The 23,422-nt window shown below is 42.5% G+C and overlaps 1 protein-coding gene across 1 annotated transcript in view; it reads right to left on the bottom strand.

Moving 5' to 3' along the window:
- nrcama (neuronal cell adhesion molecule a) overlaps positions 1-23,422 on the bottom strand; it is a 52,654-nt gene extending 29,232 nt beyond the window's left edge. The window contains exons 1-2 of the mRNA XM_087177076.1: positions 23,206-23,422; positions 3,683-3,734 (exon numbers count right to left, since the gene is read on the bottom strand). The gene's annotated coding sequence lies outside the window, so the exon portion shown is untranslated. The remainder of the gene's footprint in view (positions 1-3,682; positions 3,735-23,205) is intronic.

Raw genomic sequence — 23,422 nt, forward strand, 5'->3', positions numbered from 1 at the left:
GTGACACTTCGAGTTATAAAAGACTAGGTATAGATCTGTACTGCATAAGAGAAATGATAGAAAAGCAGTTGTACTTTTCGATACTCGTGCAATGGTGCTAACTCAAATATAGTATAGTTTATAATCCAACTCAATATTTAACCCTGCTGCAGTGAATTCCCATGCATCTCCACGCTTTCTTGAATCCCTGATATGAATAGCTCGACCCTGACACACACACAAAAAGAGTTATTGTCATTTCCTTTCTCCTTTTCTTCCTATTCAGGGAAGGCGAGCATCCCTGCCTCTCTGTGAACTGAATCTTAACAGCTTTGCTCCGGGCACAATCAGGTAACGGAGCGATCCTCTGTCAGAAGGTGAGAAAAAACGGGAAGGGTAGGACAGCTCAGACAGAGGAGGTGTCACACCCGCTGCCTGATAAAGGACTGTTAACACTAGCTGCCGTGTTGGCCTAGTGGGGAAAAAATGAACACCTGCTTTGAAAAGAAAAGGCTTTTTGAGTGTGCTTCACCTATTTTAAACCACGGACAACAAAAATACTGACTTGTATTGTATTTGAAATGTAGGAAATCAACCTTCAGTATGATCTATCCTCTCAAACTGCAGGTTGTGGTTGTGTTGAAGGCCTCCAGAAGAGTACACGATTAGACCGGAGAGGCTATGGAAAATGATAATTGCTGAAAAACAAAGCACTGCACCCATTCATGTGTAACTCATCAAAAGCCATTAGTGATAGCTGCCATTAAAATTCGCTTCATCTGATGTCCAATTACAGTGCTGTGATATTTGGACAATTGCACACATTTTACCAGGCGTATGGACCGGTTTGTCGGCTGCCGGGGGCTTGGCTGGGTGTTGGGTGTGTGCCCGTGTGCGTGCATGTGTGTGTGTGTGTGTGTGTGTGTGTGCGTGTGTGTGCGCGTGCACGTCTCGCCTGTCTAAGGTCATCTCATCAAAAGCTGTGGGCTCAGCCAGAGAAGAGGGACATGCTGGTTAAATCCATAAGGGAACGTGTTTCTCCGTGTGATTGTGTTTGTGTAAATTTGTGCATATATAAAAGTAAAATGATACAAAAATGAAGGAAAACCAAGGCAGATATAATATCCTTTAAAAATGTATCTTGGTGTGTAACAAAGGTGGCCCGTGGCTAATCATTTTATAGCCCATATGGTCATACATACTCAATGAAGAGTGTAGAAAATAAGTGGCTCATGCTGATTCAAGTAATAATCAATGCTTTAAATAAAAAACATCATTTAATAACAGGATTTACAAGAAATGCAGCTCCACACACACACACACACACACACACACACACACACACACACACACACTCACACTCATATTATTTCTCCATAGCCTTGTATTTAATGACATTTATTGCCTATCCAGTCAGCTCTCTTTGGCTTCCAAACCCTCCATCCAATTACTGTATTCCTCTCTATTTACTCATCTATCCAATCTGGTTGTTTTCAGTTTCCAAGCCATCTATTTAAAATCTAAATCGGGATCAAGGGAGAAACCAGATGACAGAGATTGGTTGCCGAGCTGCTGCAAAAGGCGTGCTTGGAATGAAGCGGACAAAGACGACGCGTGTTATGATAAAAAAAAATTTAAAAAAGGACCTAAAATCAATAGTCAGTTTCATTCTAATACAATGTGACAATGTGACAGTGGCTACATAAATCCAGCCGGGCTTGTAAGAGGGCCAAGTCTCATTGGTATTCCTGGGTGCTATTGCTAGGTAAAATGTATTGATGTGCAGATAGATGCACGTGTCCTCGGTACGTGACTCTGGGCTTTACTACGACACGAGTTACTGCGCACGTCTCTGAGAGGGAAAGAGAAAGAGAGAGAGAGTGTTGCAACTTTTATGGCTGAAGTTCCCACAAGATCCTTTTGCATATTACTAGGCCTGATCCATCTCTGGAGACCTCGCTTGTAGAAGGTTCATCGTACCTTTCCAAAGCTGTTGAACAGGAGGCTCATTTTTCAGGTTTTATTTCTCATGGAGTGTCAACCCTGGTAATGTTGTGTTGTCTGGAGAGTATCAAAGTTCATTCCGTGGCAGTCTGGGCAGTGGCTGCTGGTCGTGATGGATGGCCAGACAGACAGATGGTCAGATCGATCGATGGACTGAGCGACAAACGCCATCAGGGTCGGGCGGTGCAAATATAAGCACGTAATGATAAAGGACGGAGCGGAGGTAGAGCAGGCTGAAATGTTGACAGGCGAGAACAGGGCATGATTGGAAAGGGGCAGGAGGTGAGAGGGGGGGCGGAGGGGGGACTGATTGACGGTGTTATAGCAGCGCAACAAGCTGGCATGAACCCTTTTTGTGTTTTCTTTTTTTCTCCTCCACCCATCTGTTCATCAGGATTACTCAAACAGAAGGATGGAGAGGAGGAAAGAGGGAACTGTAGGAGGGCAAAGACTGTGAGAGGAGAGGAGATCCGTCAGCACGACCTACAATAACTGAATCCAAACCACTTGTCCATGTCGTCTTTTCAGTAAAATAAACTGCCAGGATAATGACTCACTGTTAAAATTATGGATCAGAGCAATATAGTGGAGTGCTCTTATGGCGCTATTCAGGTTCCAATGATAGTAATGGGAGGCGGAAATATCGTAGTGGAGTGTTATGTAATACTGTGCTGCAGCACTTGCTCGCTTGCTCTACTTACGAAGACATTGCTCCCTGCTGACAAATATGTTTTTATGGGTTTTCCACGAGGCAGACGCAGCACGTGTGTATTAATGTTCACACAGGCCTGTAGTACACAATCTTTATATTGTTGCTGCTCAGCATTGACACAGAAATACTGTCTAATACAGTAGTCAGACTTTTTTTTTTTTAGACCTCTGGAAAATGACTCTATTTTTATCTCGATGTGCATAAAATATGAAATGAAACTGGATTTTTCTTTTTTTTTTTCATAAATTGTTCATTTGAGTGTGTTAAATGGCATCTGTGCACTGTCTGCATCCTCTCCCTGTTTTTGTGTGTGTGTGTGTGTGGATAGAAGTGTGTGTTCAGCAGCAGGTGATGCCAGAATATGTGGCTCCTATTTTTCCACTCAAACACCTCTCGCCTTGCTGGGTGTGGCCATACTGTTAATTTCACTCCCAGCTTCTAGCCTGTCAATGTTTTCACATCTACTCACTAACATTATTTTTCTGCATCAGGGAATTTCACATAGCAACTAAAAGCAGCGAAAAAAAGGTGACCCCTAAACAGCCACACAGAGGTTGCAACGAGCACTATGCAACTGTTTGTTGACTTGCCACCTGGTGAGAATACAGTACATGCTGCAGTTATACCAAGAGGGCACAGCCAAGACTGCAAAGGGTATAAATCAGTCACTGCCACTGTGAGTCACTCCTTAACACTCAGCACTTTCCATCCATGCTAACTTGACATTTCTTATTTGAAATTCAGCCATGGTTTGAAAAGATTCGAAAATTCACAAAAGGGCCTTTCGAGTGCCATTTCAAACGCAAGGATATTTACGGTTCTGTCAGAAACGGATACGATGAAGACCATTTAGCAGAGAGTGCACATATACAGAATATCACTGGGACGCCACCCTCATCCAGCGAGACATCAGGGGTTACCAACAGTGAAATAATGGTTAAATTAGTAAAGCAGACAAAGTAGATTCATTAGAAATCTTTCACTTACCTGTGAGGATTCAACTTCAGCCACCGTCTCGTCCTCAGAAGGTCGTTCAAACCTGCGTGTGCGAGAAGAACATGAGGCATTAATGGGGCTGTTTTCCAGCTAAAATTAGAAAAACCGGTTCTGAAGCTCATGCTATTATAAAGGTTTAAGGATGAAAGAATAATCTAATATTATCAGAGCAGCGTTTCTACTCCTTTTGTCCCCTGTGACATTATGTAGCTATGATGTTTTTATTGCAACTCGTTTGGCAAAGAAATGCTCAGTCAAAGACCTGCACAGCTTACATTTATGCAAACATGGCTCAGTGTCCTTCCAGTGGTTAATCAGCATCAGATAAGATGGAAGAAAATGGACAAGCAGATAAATGACACACTCACTTTAAATGACTGGTGGTGTAAAGGTTTAATATTTGAAACTGTTGTCTTTGGTTGAAAAAAAAAAAGACACACACACACACACACACACACACACACACCTCCCAACTCTCCAGGGAATACCCAGTCTAGCTGAACACAAGGCCTTCAATCAATAACCAAAATGTCTCCAGTCACTTTTATTACTTTTACCTCCAGCAGGGGACACGCACACAAATGAAAGGTTATCCCACCCCACCCCACGCACACAGACACATGCCACACACACACACACACTAAACAGGCTTCACTTCGTGTCCGTGAATGTTATTATCATAATCTCCAGAGAGACTCTCCATTCATCTCACATTAGCAAAACAAATGTGACGGACAAAGAACGCCGGCCCATTTAGACGTGAAGCCATTACGGTCATAGTTAGCTCGGAGGAGAAAGACAGTGGATCGTGTGAGCGGCCATTAATAAGGCGAGGTCGAGCTGTTTGAACTCATTGGGTAATGCAAAAGATGACAGAGGGGTCTTTCCACTGATCTCCCGGCGGTGATGTGGGTGAGTAGCTGCTGTCACACACAGAGAGAGAGAGAGAGAGAGAGATTGGAGGAACGCCAACCCAAGCCCAAGCCGTGACCCGTTACCATGGAAACGCAATGATGTAGATAGAGAGAGGCAAGGAAAGAAGGGAGCACCGTTTGAAGACTGTTCACCTGAACTGAACACGACTGAAATGAAGAATATTGACTGAATGGTTTGAAATATATGGAGCTGAATTGAATGATCTCATTTGAACTGAGAACAGAGAGAGGGCAGACACAGATGAGGGGAAAGGCGGGGGGGGGGGTGTTAACGAAAGGAGACGGGAATGCAACAAGACATCAGAAATCTCCAGCAGGAGAGGCAGAGCGAAGGAGAAAGAGAGCGAGAGAGAACACATGAAAAAATGACGGGCGATGGGGATCAGAAACATGCATTATTAACGGGCAAATCTAAAAGTGCTTCATCATCAGAGCGCAAGAGAATGGGGTGGAGAGAGCTACAGAGACAGTGGGAAAAAGAGAGAGAGAAGAAGAGTGCTGGGAGGTGGCAGAGGAGAGAAGCTTAGCAGAGCTGACCCCAAACTCTAGCACATTACCATGGAGACGAAAAAAGAGACACAAAGAACGCTATTTCCATTATTAAAAAGAATAGTTTAACTTTTTTTTTTTTTTTTTTTTTTTTTATAAATATGCTCATTTGCTTTCTTGCTAAGAGTTAGGTGATAAGACGATAAGCCCGGAGAGGGTTTGCTTATCTGATAGCACTCTCATGTCAGTTTTTGTACGGATAACACAATCTTCTCATCTCATTCACAGCAAGAAAGGGAATGAGACTTCAAAATATTATGTGGATTTTAACTAAATGGTGCCACTGAAATTATCTGGCCTCATTTTGGTCTCCCAAATATGGTCTCCCCTATAATCTATTCAAACAACGCTGGTCATTATCTCAACAGCGCTCTGTCAGTGATGGATAACTCTCTGCGCCCATTATCAGAAAGCCACAATATCTTTACCCAAATAGTAGATGCATTGGTCAGAAGAGGGTGAACAGTATCGACACACATGACAACATATAAAACGTTATGTAAAACAAATGCGGGGTGGCCTGCTGTTTATTTGAACCAGTCATTGCAAAAACTCAATCCGCGGGCTAGCGAAGGGTTAAATTAACGGGCTTGTTAGTTAATTTTGATGCATTAGAAACACTGTGTGGTACATATTGACTCAAGCACACTGAACAATGGCATAATGTGGACAGGACAGGGGTGACCTGACGAGCCCTGTATTTCAGATTCCCACACTAAATATTATTGGATAAGATAATGGCTTTTTAAAGAAGCAATTCTTGTGGCACAAATAGATGATTTGTTCAAACTTTCGGTAAGAGACTAAAATATCTCTGAAACAAGGGTGTGAATGTGAAGTTTTGTGAACGTTCACTGGCTTCTCTAGATGTCCTCATGCCAACTACAGTGTGATCACTATGTCTGATTAAAGCCTGGTGCAATCCCACTTTGATTTACTATCTATCTCCCGTTTCAATTAGCTGCCTGAGTTTACAGATCCATTGGGAACCAGTACACGGCATGTGTCTGTGACGGGGGGGGGTTGCAGACTATGATAGAATAACTGACCTCAGGCATGAATAGAAATGTGGGTGCACCTGTGTCTGTGTGTGTGTGTGTGTGTGTGTGTCGTAATCCCCTAGGCTGAGGGGGGCCTCAGCAATCAGCGGCAGAGGGAGCTGCATGAAAAACACACTTAACCTGACAGCCGGGCGCCAACACCCACTTCTATCTTCATCTGATTCCTACACAGTATTACCACACACACATACACACATACGTACATATACACACACATATGAGTAAATTAAAACAACCCCTATGTCAGCTCCCCATTAGCGGGTTAACACACATCCTCATAAACCCACGCACATGATCAAACAACACTTTGAATGTGGGTTGAAAAGGCCATTAGTGGCCAAAATGTAATTTCAAGTTGTTTGATATCCACATTCAGACCAGGAAAAAAAAAAAAAAAAACCACTTGAAAGTCATCATCAAATATTTAATCCCCAGCAGAAGAAGCAGATGCAGTATGTAGTTTTGGGAAATAAAAGTAATGTATTGTCATCCCCTACCATCTCAGGAGTGGACATTTCAGTATGGGAACCCAGTATGGCCAAGTCTCAATATTTAACTGCCTTTCACAATAAAACATGTCTAATAAGACTGCTATGAAGAAAAGTTATATTAAAACAGAGTCAAAATCCTCAATGTATGAATTTATGATAAATATCAAACATGCGCAAGTCAATGTGGAAAAAAAGGATTTCTTCTGTGGACTGTAACTTTGATGGTAATACTGCCATCACCGAGGGGAGTTGCTTTTAAACAGTCATGTTTTCCTGCACTTCATAATAATTAGCAGGTGCTAGCTGTCGTCCAAATGGCTCCGTCCATTCTGTCCCGCTCATAACACAGGAAACACAGGGTAAGGTGGTCCAGACTGCCACGAATGAGGTCTGACTTTCTCTAGTCTGGATTCCCAGATACCAGTTGCCCTGGAGCTGGGCAGGGCAAACAGCAGATAAACACAATACCAAAGCAACACATCAACAACAACAAAAAAAGGACGCACACAACTAGCTTGTGGTTGACAGAGCAGAAACGCATCCATTTTCTGCCATATTGCCAAGCAACACAATCCGACTGTAAGATCTGTATCCACACTAACATGGCTCTCATAAATGGAGACGGTAACACCTGGGCAACAAGGAGCCTGAAGCTTGTTTGTTGTCAAGTATCAGACATAACATCTGTGTGTGAAGAGGTTTTGGATCAGGCCTTAGGGTTATTTATCACTGTGTATGTGTGTGTGTTTTCTGTGCTCGTCTACATCTGTCTACATGTTCCTGTAGTCACAGAGAATGACAAATGACCTAATTAAGATGGTCGCCAGGTTGGGTTTAGTGCACCGTGTCATTGTGCATACGGTTTTTGTATTTCACAGTAGACAAATAAGATATTAAAAAAATGACCGTGTGAAGATAACAATAATTGAGTCTTTTTTTTTTTTTTTTTACAAACTATCCTCTGGAGCAGAGAACGTTTCGGAGGCTGAAGCTAAAGATCACAGAATAAAACAGGAACTTTAATGACTGCGGTTGAAATTCTACAGTCTGTGGGCACTTTTACAACTTTCCTCGGTTCCTGGAAATGTTACTGCAGCTGAAAGGGGCTGTATCACTGGCCTTCAGCTGCTCTCTTACACTAGTGCACTTACTAGTTTTCACACTTTGACTAAACTGTGAAAACAGTTTAAGGGTGTCCATTCAAACAGTAAAAATTGTATAAAAGGAACTGAAAAATGCCACCGGCCTGTTTCAGGTTGGCCTTTTTACGGCTGCTTTTGAAGTCTCCACTGAGCGTCTCCAACCCATACATTCCCTTGTAATGTTTGTATGTGTGTGTCTGTGTGACAGAGATTGAGAGGAGGGGAGGGAGGGGGGAGGGTTACCATGGCTTTTCGAAGGATTTTTTTTTTTCTAATTTTGTCTGTGAGCATCCTTCAGATGACAGACAACACACACAGTCTAGTCCCACACAAAAAGAGCAGTCAGAGAGAGCTGGGTTTAATCAGAGAGATTTACTGCCTCCTGAAAGTTAGTTTCTCCCCTCCCTCCAGAGGTTAAAGGGAACGTCCTCCCAACCACGCTGTTCCCACTCGACACCACACAATGCACACAATGATCAAGAATGTCACACGTACACACGGACGGTAAGAGCACGAAAGATAAATCAAGATTAAGGAACAGTAGGAAGTAGCATTCCTTTGCTTCTGAGCCTCTGCTAAGGTTTCTACAACTGAAAGCTGGGGGGGGGTAGGGGGGTATTGTAAAAATGTATCAGGTATGAATGCTCTATGGGGATTGGATCCAATCATCAGACTCATTTTACAGCTCCAACAGAGGGAGTGTATGAAAGAGAGAGAGAGTAGGGCAGAGAGGGAGAGAGGAAACATTAGAGTGACAGCAAGCAACAGAAGAGCGGGGAGGCCGGGAGGAACAGAGGAAAAACAGACTGACTGTAGAAAAATAAGATTTGTAATATGACTGAGAAAGATGGGCCGTTTAGCCAGAGTGATGCAGATGAAATGCTTCGCCATATGATGCTGAGCTCCATTAAATCGGTCACAGCGAGAGAGAGAGAGAGAGAGAGAGAGAGAGAGAGAGAGAGAGGTCAGCCACAGAGTGTGATTTCTATGTTAATGCAGGATTTGTGCAGGGGGATGACCCCCAAGGCTACGATTGGGAGGGGGGGCGGGGACTTGGAAACCCCATTTAACACAAACATGCACTCCTGCACACGGATGCAAAAAAAGACCTGTCCAGCTTACATTATGACTTCCTCTACAGAACATTCATAATTAAACTCTTATAGCAGCAACTGGCCTCTGACCCTCTTTTTACAAAACGACCCGAGGGTAGCCTACACTGTTGAAGAAACACCAAGATGTGAGAGGCTCTAACTAGCGTGGAGAGAGTCGAGCAGAATGACATCCGGAGCACTTGGCTGTCAGCGACATGACATGTCAGAAACACCCTGAAAAATGCCCATGTAACCGGCAGCCTAGAGACCGTCTTATCTAAAGGAACAACACAAAAGGGCGGCGAGGGAAAGACAAAGATGGAGACAGATGTAGAGGGAACGCAATAAGAAACGGAAAAGTGGAAATGAGAGTGTGAGGAACAAAAAGGGGGCTGTTGACAAGGGAGGGCAAACAGTGGAGGGTATGGACCTATAGGATGCCTGGGAGACATCTAATATTGACTGCATGTCTTCCACCTACCACAGAAGGAGAGAAGAAGAGGGGCAGAGGATTGAGGCCTTCTAATATAAGTAACACAAGTGGAGAGGGATTTCTGTATGTGAGCTCATTAATTTAGGACTCCTCACAAAAAAAAACCTTGTTCTCAGGCTTAAAAGCTTTGATGAGGGAGCGACAAGCTGACACAAAAGGCTGCTCAGACGTGCAGATATTACACTCACTACATTCCGTTTGGCAGCGTAGCCGTTACACAGTGAGATGACTGTAAATCGGATATCACTTTTTTTCTTAATGGTTCGACAAAGCCACAGCACGAGGAGTGATGCCAGATTGTAGTTTTTTTTTTATCATACGCACTCTACTGCTCTGCCAGTCTCACACCACACAGACGCAGCACGGCACAGCTGTGTAATTGGTATATCCTGCAGCAATCGTGCGACAGAAAACTCTTTGAAGGAAGATCAAAACTGGAAATGAGCAATAGCAGGAGATGACATTACTGAGTTTGCTATTTTTAGAAAATATCAAGGAACATGCGAACTGGAGTTTCATCTTGTTTTCCCATTTACAAGCCCCTCCTCAGGGTCCCTCAGGGTTTCCGTGCAGATGCGTGGGTATGGATCAGAACAGATTGAAGATGCGTCAGCCCCAAATCAGGATTTTGATCAAACTTATTAGAGGCGTGGTTTTACCATCAGTGTGATGGCACCTGACACTGATAACCCCAAGGTGAGCCCCAGCCACAGAAAAGGGTGATTTTTCACATACAGTATGGCCTTTCTGTGGACCGAGTACCAAGACAGTACATTTCCAATTAAAGTCAATGGGCTCCTGATCTTGATCAAGGTCTTATCGCACCAAGAATCTCATTATAGCAACTACAACTCAATGTATATTTATATTCATTTATACATTAACCTGTTAAACCTAAAAAAAAATATTGCCTTCTGAAAATTATGTTCAGTAAATTTCGGTTTTGTATCAAAAGAGACAAAACAAATATCGACCCTGCCAACCAAAGCATGATTACGAGTGGGGAAAGTGGATAAAATCCTTATGAGGGTTAACGGAATAATAAACCGAGAAACTGTTAGGAATGCCTGTTTTTGGCTAATCCGTCAAATCAAATACCTGACAAATCAAGGTGCTTCATTGCATTGCTACAAAAATTCAAGATTGCCGTAAATAGGCCCTGCTCACTAAACACTGGCTTACCGTAGCCATCTCTACCTTTTTGTAGGGAAAGATTGTGGTCTTGTTAAACATGGAACAAATCAACAGAGAGATTTGAAGCACAAGACAGGATGAGGAAGGTCCATCTGGCAAAGCAAATTAGTGCTATATATATGTACTTTGTAGAAGAAAGGTTTGGAATACCTGCTCAAACATTTCAAAAGGGACAGCAGGAACATTATAAGGTGACAGTGCGAACAGTGAATTGCTAATATGTAGTGTGTGCAGGATTGGAGTGAGATGTGATAATCTGTGCTGTGCTGTGTGTGTGTTTGTGTGTGTGTGTGTTTGACTAACACAAAATGACTAATTACACTCCACTCAGCATTGCTACTAGATTGAATGTGAAAGCTCAAAAGCATACACTTCACTAGACTGGCTAGACCTGACATTAACAGTCCACTTCTGTAAGAACTTGAGGCTACGAGCAAACAAAACACAGCGCTATCCCAACAACAGATTCATGCACTAGCCAGAGCTCTTGTGTTAGCTGAATGACTGCGCTTGCATGCTTTGCTTTTTTTTTTTTTTTTTTTACTTATAAGTGCTATATTTGTTTATGGCCCTCGCGGTCAAATAAACACTCAATAGCCCATCGCATGGCTTTAGCCTCTGTAGCTCTCAGCTTTTGTTAATGTGGCTACATTTTGTGGGCTAACAAAAGAAGCCCCAATGAATCGGTGGCAGCCACATGCACAAGTTCCTGAGGCCATCCTAAATCATGTGAAGGCCATGATTCATGACCTCACCTGAAAATGAAAGAGCACGGCTGGACTTATTTGGATGCTGTCATGGTTCAGTCATGCAGTGACGCTGCTGCTGCTTCCCTCCCGCAGTGGGCACATAGGGTTGCTGTAGCGTGAACCGGACACACGTTAATCTATCTGCTGCAGTTTGCACACATGGATTCACACATACATACGCATGAGCCCACGAGCGCACACACAAACCTACTTCATTTGCCTCCCACCTTTTGCCCTGATTTTCATTAAACAAATTCCCAGTGAAACAACAACACTGGCCAGCACTCAGACAAAACAAACCACAGAATCAGCCGCGTCAGTCTGAAAGCATCGAAGATCACAGGTTTACAACACGCTAATATCACACTCCCACCGTTTTAAAACTCTTTGGACACAAACATCCGCTCTTTTGCTAATTTGATACAATAGTGTCACCGTAGCTGACAATCCATTGAGAAAAGATTCACTGTGTGTGTCCCAATAACCTCATTATTTGACACCAATCTTGGAAGTGAGCAGGATTGACTATATCTATCCTTTGACACCGTTAGCTTGGCTTTTGGAGCAGAAGAAATCAATATTTGAAGAGGTGTTCCTTTCACACCTGCCAATCTCTGACTGTTTCCCAAATCCCTATAATCAACACCTCTTCCTTCCTTCGTCTCTTCTTCAGAAAATCACAGTGTCTAAAGTAAACTAGATCGTCTGAAACTTGTTTGATTTAAAATGAGTTTAAATGAAGTAAGGCTCTAATAAAGTCCTCTAGCCCTCCTCTTCTCGGAGCATTTTAGCATCTTTCAATTCATTGTTTTGGTTTTATTGCTCTCAACTTTACTGGTAGTTAGCAGCTGACTAATGAACATAGTGCAGCATTCAGCAGCTAAGGAGTCGGATATTTCTTATGGGAGTTAATGGGAAGCAAAACAGAGCTAAAAAAAAAGTGAATACTGGACTTCAATTCATCATGTGGAAACAAATAAGAGTCCAAATGAATGCGAATCACATCAACTTTATAAGATGAGAATATGTTGATGTTGCCTTTGTTGTGCTGTCCCCAAGTGACAGTGATAGTTAGGTTTAATACAACAATGCTGTTGTATTTTCAAAGCAACTGTTTCTATTATACAGTTATCCTGGTTTTAGCTTCATTGGATCATGTCCAACGAGTGAAACCAACCTCTGCTACTACAAGGCTAATAGCCAACATGGATGATGACCTGAATCATTATAGATGTAGAGCATTTTTTCCCATACAGCCAGGCTCTAAACCTGCAGGACAATATGACTTAGAGGAAAGTCAAACCCATTCGAGGTGATCAATAGAAAAAGGAATCAACAAACGAGCGTAACCACAGGTCTACATGATCTGTCCTTGAGCCAACTCCAAGTATTTTCATAAAATGTCCTTGTCAACATATGGAAAGTTTTCCTGACACACTTCCTTAAAGGAAAGTGCATCACCTCTTCGGCCTCAGTACGATAGAAAAAGAGAAAAGAAAGAAATCTGAAGCAAGATCAATAACACTGGGAGGAAAACTTCACACATGGACCTAAAGCCTAGGCTCTGTAATGGCGCTAAAAAAGTAGCAGACCCTAGCAGCTTGCTATCACTCAATCTCTCATTGCACGCACGCATGCACGCGCACACACACACACCTACGCTTATTCACTGCTGCCCACAGGGCTCTGCTGCCTTGTTGGCCAGCGGTGTTGAGCTCATGGCAGGCCAGACAGCACGGACCCAGCTGTAAAAGAGAGGCTGTAGCTATCTCTATACAAAGGCCCCAGTCAGCACTTTGGTACTCTAAAAACAGATGCTGTCTGAGCTAATGAGTGTACCTCGCAGCAAAGCAGCCCAGGGTTTACATTGGGACAGTCGAGTACAACTCCATCTGTGCAAATGCGCCCTCTGTTATGTTTACCAGCCTATTAAAGGTTATACCCTGTTTGAGGAATAATTACATTCTGGTCTCTACAGAACAAAATTTTTATTGTTCATTTGAGTAAAACTAAATCTTTATAGCGTCACTTGGTGCATTTTGTTTGTTGGTCATACAATTATTCCACTCTTAGTCAAAAGATGAATTGGAAGGAGAGTCAACAAAAAGAGAGGAGGTATTGAGCAGGATAGCAGCTCTGTGTCTCTTGCACATTAAAACATGACTTACCGTGAAAATCATAAGGCTGTAATGAGAACTGAATCCCCTTCCTTTTGGCTGGAAGAGACTGCGTCAGAAAAAAGTGCCTATCTGACCGCAGGGATTTTGGCTAACAAAGGTAAACTGAGTTAACCCACTCGACTCCATCCAGCCTGTGTTAATGAGCTTGTGAGATATCACACAGCTGTCTAAAAACAGGGGCTTCTGCTCTCAGCAACACTGACGCCCTCGGGGTCCCCAGCCCTAATCCCAAGATCAATAACCTTTGTGTCAGTACAACCCCATGTGCTGACACTTATGGATTTGTGATACCTGATACACATTATCAATCAGTGTGTTAATGTGAAGGCGAATGTTTGGGTCTAGGCTGAGGAAAAACCCATGATTGAGTAAATTCTAAATTACAAAAAGATGACAGGAGAAGTCGGATGGAGAAAAAAGATGATGGAACAACCAACAAATCCAAAACCTGATTTTTTGAAAGCCTGCGCAACTCTCCCATTTCTCTGACAGAACAAGGATGCTACATCCCCAATCCTCCCAAATTCGACCTACATGGAGGATTGTGAGTGCAAGTGATGAAGAGCAAAGCACTCAATAATTCATCACTGTCTATAGCATTTAGTGGCCTGGCTTTGATACACCAAAGCAGTGGTGGTGCTTCTAAGGAAGAAGATAGGAGACATATTTTTGCATATCTATATGTGTGAGGATATCAATTATTCAAACGCGATTAATCTCTCATGGCTAAAGGGACCCTACAGCCAACCTTGCCATATAACTAACAGCCATATAGTTCAGACAGAATAAACAGCCTACACTGGCTTGATCTCACCCACACCATTTTATTGCCTTTTATTTAAGATAGTATAGTGAGAAATAGACAGGAAAGTCAGGGAGAGAGAGAGAGAGGGGGATGACACGCAGCAGAGGGCCATAGGTCGCACTCAAACGCACTCTACAAAGTGAGCCATGAGGCGCCCCAAAGATTATTTCTATTATCAAATAATTTGCTTATTATTTTCTCAAGGAATCCATTAATCATTTGGTTAAAAAATGTCTGAAAATAGAAAAAAAAGCCCAAGTACACTCATTTATATTGCTTGTTTTGTTTGACTAACAATTAAAAATTTTAAAAAGTTTATTATGCTAGAAGGCTAAGAAAACCAATACATATTGTATTTTCACAGCTGACTAAGCCAAGTTAAATTTAAAGTGTGGGACAATACCCGAGAGAGTGACTGTATTAACTGTATAATTGCTGACCAAACAAGTTACTGTTAATGTGATCCAACAGTAAGGGACACTCCCTTGCCTTGACACCTGATAGCTCGTGTTACCTGGTTATGTGAGTGCGTACACAGAGGAAACCACCGTGGGAAAAGTATGTGATACCCATTTTAGAAAACTAGCTGCTCTTCCACTTATTAATGGATCTTTTGTAGAGTGAACATCTTGCAGGTAATATATCACATAGCTGTAATGGATGACTGGCTCGAATGAATATATAACAAAGCAGAGGGGTTTCCTGTGCTTTAGAAAGGACAGGCTGATACATTATAGTCAATGCCAGGGGTCTGGGAGCCAGTTTCCTCTTCATTCTGTTTCGTCTTGAGGTTTAAGAGGTGTGCCATTTACTGCACATGATGTGTAGTGCAGAAAAACATACACGGACTTGCCTCTAGTTGAAGATATCAGGTGAATAGGCCGAATCGACAAAGTCAGCCAAGAGCCTTATTCCCCAACACTCCAGTAAAAACTAGCAGAAACAATAAAAAAAGAAAAGTGATGTGTGGTTCTTGCAGCCAGTGGGTAGCAGCCGAATGCTGGCTTGCATTTAGCTGGGTAAAGGTTAAATGGGCTTTGTGAGTCACGGATCAGAGCGGAGAGTGGAGGAGAGATGGAGTGGGTTGAGGGTCAATACCAGCAGTGTGCATATGGTGGGAAAATGCTGGGAAGACACAGGGTGGGAAAAAAAAAAAAAACTGGGCAAACAGGCGAAGTGGGAGCAAAGCTGTGTGTAGCCCTCGCAGGCATGGAAGTGATTACAATTTTAAAAAACGTGGATGTGTTCAAATGTCATGTTTCATCATGTGATTTTATGGCACAACGAGCTTTTCCATGTGAAACAATTAGCAAAGAAATGCTTGCTTTTCAAATATCATGTGCCAAAAGGTAATCATGGTGATATCGGAGGGGCAAAAATGTCGATAAGACATTTCATAGCATAACACACCTCTTCAACGAGAGGAGGAACAACACTGCACATTCATCATTGAAACATATGGCCTTCTCGCCAAAACTTCATCTACTGGCTCCCAGCCAAGTCATTAAAACAGTTAATCATCAGTGTGCCGCCAGGAAACTGTTCTATTATCATCTAGAAAAAGGTTAAGTAGAACATCTTTAGTAAGAGAGACGGTTCATTTTTGCATTATGGATTGCAACATTAATTGAGATTTTGAAGCGCCGTAAAGTTTTTGCTTTCTGGTGATAAATGATTATTCGTCATCCAAAAGATTAATAGCTCTTAATAATACAGTATGCATAATGACATATACGTTTTATTATTATTTTAGAAATATCCATTATATGTTTTGAACTGATCCATAATCACAAAAAAGATGTTCATTTTTCTCAGCATCTTCTTTATTTATCATCTTTTTTTAACTGAATATACAGTATGTGTCAGAAATGAAATCCTCTATGGCTCTACATCTCTCTTTGTGCAGGGAGTCTGTCTGATTTCAGTCTTGCAGTCTGTGTATCATCACTGTGTATCTTAGCAATCTGAGCAGGGACATCAGGGTTATCTCTTCCCGTCAGAACAGAGACCAGTCAGGCCGCTAGAGCGGCTAATTTGGCAGAAAAAGGCCTGACCACTATCTGTTTCTCTGTTTGATGTGAACCAGCCACAGAGAATCACCGAAACTTTCCGCCGATATGAATTATCTTTAATGAGAACAATCAACTCGAGTAGATGAAAAGAGTTCCTGTTGCACACAAGTGCAAAACTACAGAGGAGTGCTCTTCTTCTGAAGGGTGGTTAGAATATCTCACATCCAACTGCAATAAACTAAAGTGCTAGAGCAGCAGCGGCAGCCACGGTTGAGCTATGTCAGGGAGCGAAAAGGCAAGGTGAGTAAAGCAGCACGGCTCTGATCGGACAATGCAGAGTATCTGGCAGCCTAAAAACCAGCCAGCTCAGCAGATTTAAGGGTGAAAGAGAGAGTGAGAGAGGACAGAGCTAGAGTGACAGGGTGGGGTGTTATCACTGATGTGAAACTGCATTGACTTTTATGGGCCGACATTCAGAAGCATCAAATGATGCTGAGTAAGAACCAACAGGAAATGACTTACTCTTAAATCATAGTCCCAACAGCCCGGTCTGCGTCAGGTCTGTTGACATGGACATGTGATGAGACCACATTTAAATAGGTTTATGTGCTGTTTACAACTGAGGGGCAAATTATCATCAAATCAGCGGATAGAAAACTTGTAATTTCTGTCATTCTCATCCAGAATGTGTCATTATCCACCAACCCAGTGGCTGTCAAAATCTGACACATAAATCTGACACATTTTCCCAAATGGCATGACCGATAAAATGTGAAGTGTGTGTAGTTTTGCTACAAATTAAAATGCTCTTATGTGTGTTATGGTGTTGACGGCCGGAGATATGAGTTGTTTCATATGGGGGTTTTCCACAGTTGGGGGCATGTGGATCACACAGTTCAAATGAAATTAAAAGTTGCAATAAACAAAGTATTAAACATGATTAACAAGGCAGATGTTATGTGTCTCCCATTCTCTCTTCAAGGCCCATAAACGCGGCATCTGTCCGCTTTTAATTAGTTTATCAGTTAGCAGATGCATCTTAAACTGATAGATGACTTTTCCACACTGAGAACCGCTTCTGTTCTCCATGCTCCTCAGCTTTCTGGACAGTTTATCTTTTTCTACAAAGGCATTCTTTCAGTGCGAGCGGAGGGCTCTCATTGAAGGCGGGCTGGCCACAGAAAGGCCTTCTCTCGGGGGGTCAGACGAGTAGGATCGAGGACACATGCAGGCTCCATTGAACCGGAGCCGCCTTTCCCACACCATACACATATTGATGATAAGCAGATGCTCAGCCTAAAATATCTACTGACCGACTGGGCTCGTACTTGTTAAGTATTTTTTCTTACAAATGTTAGCAGAATGTTCTTTAGCGATTTACCATAAGGTGGAGTATTAGGCTCCTGTGTAGGTGTAGTGTGAACATTGTCAGCTTCTGGCCTAAAAAGAGCAATACATAATTACACACTCTACAAATCATGTGTGAAGGCCCCTAAGATACATTTCCCATTAAACTAATCTCTCCTCGGTGCTGGGGGTAAGAAAAGATACGTATGAGAAAACAAGCTCAAACATTCATCCTCCCATATAAAGTAATGATGCAGTTTTCCAAAGCAGCATATAAATCTTAAAAAAAAAAAAAAAAAAAAAATCACTCATAGCCAACAGATTCAATTATACCCTGTAAAAACAACTTTAATAATCATTGTTAAGGCTCGTTGGTTCACACCCACCATGTGATGCCGGTGCCTTGAACCAATTGGATGTCTGGTGTGATAAGAGGAGCTCTTTAATGGCTTCTTTGACCTAAATCCTCACTAATCATTTTAGAGCTGTGACAAAGATTCTGGTGGATGGGGGTAATATTATTTTTAAGCCTACTGTACAATGAATTAAGCTCCCACCGCTGGGATTTGAACATACATCTTTGTTTCCCTAACACTAGCTAAAAAAAAAAAGAGGATATACTGTACATGACCATATGCGTATAGATATGATTTTCTCCTCCAAAGAGAAAACCTGACGAGGCTGTGAAACAACTGTGTCGCAAACGTCCAATGCACCTGCAGCGAGACACAGATAATCCTCGCCTGCATATGGCTCGGTGTATGTAATGAAATCGGCTGTTCAGACAGAGATGCCGATGTGTCTTCACACTCAGCGAAATGACAGCCGCCATCAGTCTGGCAACTTCTGTGCTCTCACCCACTCTCCCATCTGTTGCCCACCTGATCCACACAAACAACATCACCTGCAGCCTCCGAGCAGACTCAAACCTACAGGTGACGTTTTTAATAAAAAAAAAATAGAAGACAAAAGATGAATGTCTGATGGATAAAAGTGTCATTACTGAGCCTTTAAGCTTATTTATGTGCATGCGTGCGTGCCTGCGCAGGAGCGGCATGCTATGTCTCCTTTTGTTAATCTCAAGTGTCTTGCTGCACTGAAGATGTGGCCTTGCACAGCTGGTGATCACAGCAGCACCTCGCTCCTCTCCTCTCCTCTCCTCTCCACTATTCACTGCAGATCTAGTTTCCTCCTACTAACTCATTCCCCTTGTCTGCTCTCCAACATTGTGTTTCTCGCCACTGCTCTCTTCCCCCAGTTCTGCTCAGTCTTCTTTCTCTCCTCTTCTCTTCTCTTCTATCCTTTCCTCTCCTCTCCTCTCCTTTCCTCCCCTTCCTTCTCCCTCTGTGCTCTCACGTGATACACTGTGTGAGTTGATTTGTGCTGGCCTGCAAATAACAATTATTTTCATTATCAATTAAAGTGGCAATTATTTTCTGAATCATCATTATGTCTACAAAATTAAAATTAAAAATTAAAAATAGCTTTATTTCCCAGAGTCCAAAGTGACATTTAAATTGCTCAGGTCAAACAGGTTAAAACTCATTAATCAAATAAACTGTGATCGACTAATCAACTAATCGTCCAAGCTTAGTGTTTAAGAAATCACATCACTGGTAGCAGACCTCTTCCCAGAATAATGCACTGAGTGTGTTTATTCATAGTAAACTGGAATACGGTATCACCTAAGTGGCTGTGATGTAGGAAAGTACCAGGATGATGTGACACCTGAGATTAAACTGTCTGAAATCAGACTTGTTTGACTTACGCAAGATTTCTCACAGTGTTTCACTGTGCAAAGAACTGGGTGTCTCCCATCTTCCAACTATAACACCATCCTCCAAAAAAGGAAAAATACACACAGACAAACACACACACAACAAAAAAACCATCTGTCTTCTGAGGAAAGCAGGGAGAAACAACAGCATCTGCTCTCTGAGAAATCCACCAGCAGCAGCAGAATGTCACACACTCCAGCCCCGGCTTTAACTCTCCCCCATTTTCCAATTCATCAATCTTTAGCCAGTCATGCTAATTTAATGTGTCCCGTACCTTAATGAAAACAGCCACCCAAACATGTCCAGCTGTGAGCCAAGGGTGTGTGTGTGTGTGTGTGTGTGTGTGTATCTATATATGTCTGGGTGGGGGGTGGGGGGGCGGGGGGGCACCATCATCGCTGCAGGGTGCTGCTGATGCTATTAACTCAAAGCATACGGAAGAATCCATAGTGCTAACTGTATTCATTGGCTCACAGTCTCATAGATGTTGAGACATCAGGATGCTCCTGCTAGGATTTCATAACATGTGCACCTGCATACTTCTCTGGCGGCTGCTTATGTAGCCTCAGAGAATTCTTTTTTTTTTTTTTTTTTAAAGAAGCATTGTTTTCTTGTTGTGGCAGAGCCTGAAGCAGTGCAGGGACCAAGAATCCAAGGCATCACTGCAGTATAGCATGCAGTTACAGAAACACAAAATATAAGCAACATTATGCAGCTGGACAGATGTGGATGCGCAAACATTTCCTCAGAATATTAGGGATGCAACAGTCAAATATCGGCAGTAAAAATTGAATTAGATTGATATTGATCATGTTTTTAATGCTGATATTGGCCATCTTAATTTATATAAAATCAACAGAAACTATTCAACTGTTAAAAGCTATAATCCATATTAAAAAAAAAGGTATAGAGAATAAAAGCTATAACCCTCACAAGTCAGTTTGAGTCTCACCTGAGTGAAATGAAAGGGAGCTGACCTGAACCCTGATCCCCAATCAGCCTGAAAACAATATTATGCATCTCCCTCGTCTCAATATTGTGTCATCACTTGAATGACAATGCACCTAAAGCAGCCATGAGCTCCATTACCTGACTCGTGTCTAATGGGCCATGGATAAACGGGAGAGCGACGGCGACACCCCGTCCACCATGAGTAATGGCGGGGGGGGGGTGTCGCAGGAAACTCAAGTCATGTCTCAAGGGGGGAGATCTTGCAACAGTGGTTATTGGTGCCCACACACAGTACCTGCCAGGCCATGACATGCCACAGCTACATGGTAGCATACTTGACAAAATGATCACTTTAACAAGCCAGATGTTCAATATTTTAAATATGTGGAAAGATTAAGTTTTGTATTTTTGTATCTGATAAATGATGCTCGAATTAATGGAACAAGTGGCCATCATTTAATTTCATTGTTTTAAACCTGTTCTCTCCCCACTGTCAAGTGTCAACATGTGCACTGTTAAAAAGGCCTGTTTTACTGTGGAGTTTCACTGTCGCATGTTGCTGAGGGTTGGCAGTTATTCAGAGAGGACAACACAGAAATAAGAGGGAGACACTGGGACATAGTCTATTGCCTCAGCTCTCACTATGTCGCTGAACACAAGAATACAGTATGAAATGCTGACTAGAGCTTTCGAAATGTAGGTTAACAGGCTGATATTAGCATTCTGGTGCAGCTTCAGGTTTGCAGAGTACAACAGTACAGGCTTTCCAATTCACAGCAACTGATTACATTCACCAAACGATGACAGAGCTTGCAGATCCACAGCAAAACTTGACTTGGAATTTACATGGAAAATACAAGATCCATACAAGATCTCTGTATGGGGCATGACGTATGGTTGAGGCTCAGACTGAACTCACCCCATCCTGTGTTACAACAACAGCAGATGTGCATGAAATAACTCACACTCGTATTATCATCACAATGACTCTTCCTACTCGTGGCTTGTCGTGTTGTCAGGTGTGATACCCACTGGTTACATACTGAATACTGCAAACATTATTACAAGGCATCTGTTGTATGTATCACCATTCATACAACGTGATATATATGCAAAGATCCTTGCAACAAAATAACACGGGCTACACAGGACAACTCTGCATCCATCATTTCACTGAAATCACAATGTGGCAACAATAAAGGCCTTTTAAAAGAGCTTGTTATTCAGCAATAGGGGAGTAAGACACTGGAATAGCTGCACTACGAACACATTTTCTCACCTCAAATCCAGACATGTGAAAATGTTGATCACCTATCTTCCCTCGCAGACACACAGACACACACAAAGAATTTCAACATCTCCACCATACTGTAGATAGCATCATATCAGATACAATCACCCTGTTTTTCCATTTATCACACATCATTCATATGAGGATGCATACAGCTCACTGTAATCTTGACTGTGGCTGCTCCATCTGCACGTTATTTGCTCAATTATTCGACTCATCATTTTGCCTCAAATGTCTGAAGATGGGAAAAATGTCCATATCACTATCGTATGTGACAAGGAAAAGCAGGAAATCCTCACATTAAAGAAGCAAAAACGAGAGAACAGGTGGCACATTTGCTTAGAAAATCAACTGAAATGTTTCATCAGTGATTAGATTTATTGTCAGATTGATTAATCCATTAATAGAAGAATTATTTTAGCTCTCTTCCTGACCTCATGAGGCTTATAATTAAATCCTTTACAAACAGGATTTAAATTAGCTCTTTTATTAATAGTCCTGAAATCAGTCAATTCACCTATAACATTTGTCTTCTTCCACTGAATGTGACCAATCGAAAGTCAACTGAATCTCTTGTCATACTGTCTGTACATCAGTACACATATTTTCCATTCTGTGACAAACAGCTGTTGAGCATTTGGCAACACTTTGAGGGGGGGGGGAAACCCCAGTGCAAATAACACCAATAACTCTCATTCATGGAGCCCTGAGTTTTATTTTTATGTAAAAATCAATGAGAAATGTTGATCAATAATAAAGAATGGGAGGCTGCTGGTTTCCTGTTGATCAATAGTCACCTGCTGACTGGCCTATCTACATCTCTAAATCTGATACGTGAAAACAAGGCCTTAGTGGGCTTGCTCCCAAACCTTTTGAAAGGTTAGTTAGAGGAGCTGAGCTTACAGCTGGCAGCATCACTGGCAGACATCAAATAATCCTCTCAGCGCTGAAGGGCCTGCCTGCACCGGCCGGCACCAGCAACAATAACCGCGCTGCTGCTGCTGCTGCTGCAACCACCGCTGAATAAATTCATTCAACACAACGGCCGATCAACACATTGCTTTCCCTCCCCTCTGCTTGCTTTGATGGTTCCTCCTCAAGATGCAGCGCATGCAGTGCGGTGAGTGCACAGACTGCAATGGTCTGCCTTTGAAGCTCAGCAGAATCCAGATTTATTTTAAAAAAAGAGAAGAAGAAGAAGAAAAAAAAAACGACAGTCGGCGTCAGGCGCCTCCATATTGCTATATTATTTGCACCTGGTCATCCTAGTCAACCAGCATCACCGGGATGCCGTGGTAGATGAAAAAAAAGAAGCTCCGATTTGACACATGCACTGCACCATTATTCTCAAGCCACATACGATGACACTGAAGATAACTATCCCCGTCTTCATAAAGAGAAAGAAAAATGAGAGAGAGACAGAGAGGTATATTCAAACTCACCGTCTGCAATCCGGCTCCTGTTTCCTCCCCCGGCTGTGAGTGTGTGAGGTGATGCTGTAGAAAATGATGTGTATGTGTATGTTTGCGTGCGTGCGTGTGCGTGTGTGTGGTTGAGGGACCGTGCCCGGCCAATGACTGTATGTAGGGTATGTGTGTGTCCGTCCCCCTCAGCCGCTGCAGCAGCAAGCTGTGGTCCGCACGGATCCTCCGCTCTCCT

Source organism: Seriola lalandi, unplaced genomic scaffold (assembly GCF_002814215.2).
Source record: "Seriola lalandi dorsalis isolate HSWRI2012SDOR001 ecotype SW California unplaced genomic scaffold, Sedor1 jcf7180002054579, whole genome shotgun sequence".
NCBI lineage: Eukaryota > Metazoa > Chordata > Actinopteri > Carangiformes > Carangidae > Seriola > Seriola lalandi.